General features: G+C 35.2%; 1 long non-coding RNA gene across 1 annotated transcript in view; it reads right to left on the minus strand.

Annotated features, from left to right (window-relative positions):
- Positions 1-3326: 3326 nt before the first annotated feature.
- LOC116849531 overlaps positions 3327-5997 on the minus strand; it is a 5356-nt gene continuing 2685 nt past the window's right edge. The window contains exon 4 of the long non-coding RNA XR_004379156.1: positions 3327-4000. This is a non-coding gene — a long non-coding RNA (uncharacterized LOC116849531). The remainder of the gene's footprint in view (positions 4001-5997) is intronic.

Genomic DNA, 5997 nt, shown 5'->3' on the forward strand with positions numbered 1-5997 from the left:
TCTCTCTCTCTCTCTCTCTCTCTCTCTCTCTCTCTCTCTCTCTCTCTCTTCCGTCGTCTCAAATATATTCTAATCAGGTGTTCCGAATATCTCTAACAGATCAATGGAACGTATCGCGATTTATCCATTTTTCAATAACTCACTCATTTGAAACTTATACAAATGTAATCAAAATTTAAGAAGGTTGCTAATGGCTAATCGCTCGATACACGCTCGGTGGAATAATTGGTGGTTTCGACGGAAGACGAGCGAAACGAGTCCATAATTGATGAAATCCGAATTTCTCAAGCACGAAGAAAAGTTCGAATCTCGAATAGACACTGTACAAATGGACACAGAAACGTTCGCTTCGTTTTTCATTTTTTTTTCACATATATCACGAGAGAGAGAGAAAGAGAAACTCCCAACTGTAATTCTGATTCTACTGCTCATATATATTTTATTTAAAGTCTACTTGGTATTCTGAAGTCTATATTAAACTCTTTTGGTTCTATTTCATCTATACTAATTTTATCGAAGAGTCCTCTTTAAAATCCACAAATTCGGTATTTTCTGCCATTTAAAGGCGCGAAATAGGATTTCAATTTCTAAGTCTACCAAACGTACGCTGATCCTTCAGAATATGTTAGACTCGAATTAGACAGCGCGATTTGACAGCACGACTAAAATTTTAATTCGGAATGTCTAATCGCGAAAATCGAATCGCCAATTTCCGTTATATTTTCGACGCGAGAACGAATCGATGATCTAAAAAGACGCGTGGCGCGGGGAGGAGCGGTGTACACGCGCGTAACACAATCTATGTTCAAACACCCGCAGGATCCCCGGTATCGAGTTGCTGGCTTTAGGTGGCGTTATTTGAGACAACCACCTGGGGCACGTATACACCGGATCGGACGTGGAACTTCAGGAGCCAGACACGACGAAAGCACTTCGTGGATGAGTGTCGGGGGCTGCTCTTCGGCCCTCGTTTCGCCGCTATCTGGCTCTCTAAAGTTGACGACACAAAGAAAAATCGATCGAAATGTTCACACGTGCTATGTTCGACCCTTCAACCGCTTTCGAAAATATCTCGCACACGCCCATCCCCTCCGCGACTTTTCCTCCCATCCCGCCTACCTCGCACGCGAGTATCGATCGATCGTTAATAAATCAAAAGAAAAACCAAAGTCCGTTACATTTGCAAACACCTGTGAGAACGTTAATAATTCCTTGTTTCGTAAACACGAAGGAAAAAGATACAAACAGAATATACACTAAGAAAAAAAATGTAAATAAATATATCTTTGATTAGTAAGAGCTGAAGCTCTATATATTGGAACAAATATTAAATGCTGGGGAATAACACTGTTTAACAGTGTTAACGCATATGCCGGATAAATTTTTCAGTTTAAAATTGTTCAGTTAAAATTGTATACTTCGTATAGCCTTTGCATAGAATTGTAAAAAACAAAAGCTAGTATTTGTAATTGTTACATAGAGAAATAATTATATATTATGGTCAAGGGAACCATTCCTTTTAATTCTACTGTTCGTTCTAATTTTGGTGATAATAACATTATATGCATATTACTACTACTATTTTACTACAAAAAATATGATAAAAAATAACTATAATTTTAGTAATATTAATCATATTTTTCAAACCTCCCAGCATTTAATATTTGCTCCAATATATAGAGCCTTGACTCTTACTAATCAAAGAAATGTTGAATTAAAATTATATACTTCGTATAGCCTTTGTATAGAAGAAACAATATTTAGTATTTGTAATTATTACATAGAGAAATAATTATATATTATAGTAAAGGAAACCATTTTTTTTAATTCTACTATTGGTTCTAATTTTCGTGATAATAACATTATATGCATGTTACTACTACTATTTTACTACAAAAAATATGATAAAAAATAACTATAATTTTAGTAAAATTAATCATATTTTTTTCTCTCTCAATATGCAATGACACGAGAAGGGAACACATGAAACAACATATAAATTATACCGGCGTACGGAGATACACCACGTTATCATACGACATCGATAAACGATAAATACTTATCAATTTATAAGCTGCTATTTTATCCACAGCCATCGCCTCTGCGTGACAGGCGTCTCAGTTTCCATTGATGCTATTTTGATCGTCGTAATATTCGCGTTTGAAATCACGTCGACTTCGCGGAACTACTTGGATTTATTGGGATAATATGCGAATATTTCCGATGCAGCAGGTTTGGTGAAGATAAACAGGTAATAAATGTATCACTTCTCACTGTCCTCTCGATCGCTCAACTTCTCTCGAGAATTTTTCGATTCTCTTCGACAATCTCTGGTATTTGCAGTGTTCTAGAAAGGTGCCATCAAATCATAACCAAATAGCCAGGTAACGAGATACAAACAGTGCGTCCGTAGTGCGAGGGGAGGATATCTCGGCAAGAGGTAAGGCTAGGGGACGACGACAACGGAGGACGAGGAGGTTTGTCACGCACACTCTCTGTCGGGACAAACTGTGAGCAAAATACTCGGACTGATTGTAGTAGAAATGCGCGGGTGTCTCATAAATATCACACCGCTCCTTTGAACCGCGAGGAAACACCGGAAACCGAAGTGAGAGGAATATCTCGCGGGTGTCTCGTAATTAAAGAATGCCGCGAGCGAGCTTTTTCTATCTCGCTATTGTTATGCCGATTGTGTGTATCACGGTCAACGTAGCCTCAAAAGGACGGCTACGCAACGAAGCCACTTCTATAAGCGATTAAACTTACTAAATTAGTTCCAACAGCGGAATACTCCGCGGAAGAAGATATAAATTATGCTTAAATATTCGCCCCCCTGGCGAAAATGTTCGAGAGATTCCCGGATATTTGAAAGATAGCGCGTGTAACGCGCTAAATTGCGTATTCAGAGTCGAAAAGATTCCATAAATAAGCAGTAGTTGCCGCCACTGACGTTCACATCAAAATCAGGTTGGCGCAACAACACAATCATATATACACAATATATTACATATTACTATATATACACAATTATTATTATATTATATTGTAGAGATTATCATCTAAATCACATGCACTGTGACAGAAAAAATATCTAAGAAATAAAAAATATTTATTCGGTGCGTACACAGGGAGAACGATTTAGTTGAATCAAATAAACGCTTCTTTGGAATAGTCCAAAAGAATTTTTTGAATAAAATTTTGTTTGAAGCAACAAAAATATTTATTTGCGGCTTAGTTTCAAAGAAATATTTTTGTTGTGTCAACCAAATAATTTGGACTATTCCAAAGAAACATTTATTTGCTTCAATAAATCGTTCTCTCTGTGTACTACCAACATATTTACTTGTGTATGAAATATGTAAGTGAAAATATGACATATTTCTCAGATAAAAATACATTTTCTCTAAACTTTAACTTTTCACTGAAAGCAGTTGTTGATTCTATTTAAATTTATTCTATGAGAAAACCAAGTTTAAATAAATAGAGATTATTGGTACCGAATAAACATTTATTTTTCAGATTTTTTCTCTCAGTGTAAAATTAATAGTTAAACAGATTGCAAAATGGATGAGAAAGTACCGCGAAAAACAATGAGAAGTTTAATGGAAAAAAATCACGGTGCGCTCCAGTTTTATTTACGCACACTAGTTTTAAAACGCGAATATTGCAAAATCAATGTGTTTTATAAGATAAATATGTTCGAGTCTTTAAACACAATTATTTCAACATGTGGTATATAAGCAAATTAAATTTTCCCGATAACCGTGTGGAAAATGTCACAGTTATTTCATATTTCGTTTTAACGGGAGATGCACCGAGACGTTACGTTCAACAGAGCTTTGTTTCACTTTACCTTGAACTAGTCTGTTGTTGTTGCTGCTGGTGCTGTTCTCAGGAAAGGAGTCTCAGGATACACAACCAGCATCTCTCGTCTTTTCTGTTGTTGAAAGATGCCAGAACACTCGCGACGCGAAAACGGCGGTTTCTTCGCCGTCGTATACTGAAACGGAAACGCACTTTTTTATTTTGCACTCTTCCTAATTCGCGTGTCGTAATTTACTCGACGTACACACGAGCGGATTTGGAGAAATCACGCGCGACACTGTGCGTATCTCGCTATCCAACGCCGTTATAAACCGGCTCACGTCTACACGTGTTGTTATTTAAAAGGTTGTTATTTGGAATTTTCGATACTCGCGCTACACGTGACAATGCGATACTTATCGTAACGCGACAACGTATGATGTCAGCTTATCGCGCGATTTTCTCTTTTTTTTTTAAATCCGTACTCACGAAAACCCTTGAGAACAATGAGAAGTTTTAAATGTAATGAAAAAAAATCATGGTGCGCTCCTGTTTCATTTACAAGATAAACACTAGTTTTGAAACGTGAATATTGCAAAATTAACGTATTACAAGATAAATATACTCGAGTCTTCAAACACGATTATTTCAACATGTGGTATACAAGCAAATTAAATTCTCCCGATAACCATATGGAAAATGTCACGGTTATTTTCGATTTCATATTGTGAAACACTTTTAAAACGATTTCGACGTACGAGTGTCACCTATTCTCTTCCCCTTGCCACCCCGCTCACTCGAGCTCTTACAAAGTTAAATTCACAATTATTTGAATCTTGATACACACTACGACGTAGAATATTTACTGATATAAAGTTGTTACTATGTTACTATGTCTCTTTTCTTTTAAAATATACTTTACACCCGTCAAAAGTATAAAACTAACGCTCCGTCGAGTGATTTTACTTCGAGATTATCCATTGACTTTTAACATAGAGTAATAATTAATATCCACTTTGATGCAAATGCAAAAATCAATGTCTTTCGTATTTATACGATTAAAATTCGATCGTTATCCTACAGAAAGACGATTTCACGTTCAACGGAAGCGCGGTAATTTTCCCCGTTTAACAGTTCTTGTTTCAAGTCGCTACGACGTCTACAAGTGAAGTTATTAACAATTATATCGATCCGCGCTCTAGATCATTCGGCGTTATCGCTGCGGTATGTCGCGACGTGGCGCGTCAATGGACATCGGAATGCGACTATGGCTACGGGTGAGTCACCTTGCGCGGTCGCACGCACGTAAGCGCCGGCACGCGCTCGCTACCTTCCCCCCCCCCCTCCTCCGGCGGCTTAGATAAGCACGTACCCCACTCAATTGCTCGCTGTAACTAATGTAGTCGTTCACCTCACTTTAAAAGTAAATGCAATGCGCCGACATAAGAGCAAATATCAAGTGTCATGTAAGTGCGAATTTCGAGTTTAAATCTGAATAAATAAATAATAGGTATTATATATATAAATTAAAAAAGATATATATATATATATATATATATATAAAACCTATTATTTATTATTTATAAAATAAAAATAATAAGCCATTAATTTGCTCATTATATTGCAACAAAATTAAAAATAATAGACGTTATAAATAATAGGCATTATATATAAATAAGCATTACATATAAATAATTAGGAAAGAGAGATATATATATCTCTCTTTCCTAATTATATATATCTCCTAATTATATATATCTCTCTCTTTATAATGAGCAAATTAGTGGCTTATTATTTTTATTTTGTTGTTACATCGATTTATTCGCGACAGTTATAAGGAAAGAGAGAGAGAGAGAGAGAGAGAGAGAGAGAGAGAGAGAGAAAGAGAGATATATATATATCTCTTCCTTAATTTCTATATATAATACCTATTATTTATTTATATGTAATGCTTATTTATACATAATGCCTATTATTTATAACGTCTATTATTTTTAATTTTATAGCAATATAATGAACAAATTAATGGCTTATTATTTTTATTTCATAAATAATAAATAATAGTATATATATAAATTAAGAAAGAGAGATATATATCTTTCTTTCTCTCTCCTCGCGAATAATCGAGATATATGTATCTCTCTTTCTTAATTTATATATATATATATATATATATATATATATATATATATA

The sequence above is a fragment of the Odontomachus brunneus genome, unplaced genomic scaffold, assembly GCF_010583005.1.
Source record: "Odontomachus brunneus isolate Ranch 3 - 2012 unplaced genomic scaffold, Obru_v1 Obru_scaffold_118, whole genome shotgun sequence".
NCBI classification, from domain to species: Eukaryota; Metazoa; Arthropoda; class Insecta; order Hymenoptera; family Formicidae; genus Odontomachus; species Odontomachus brunneus.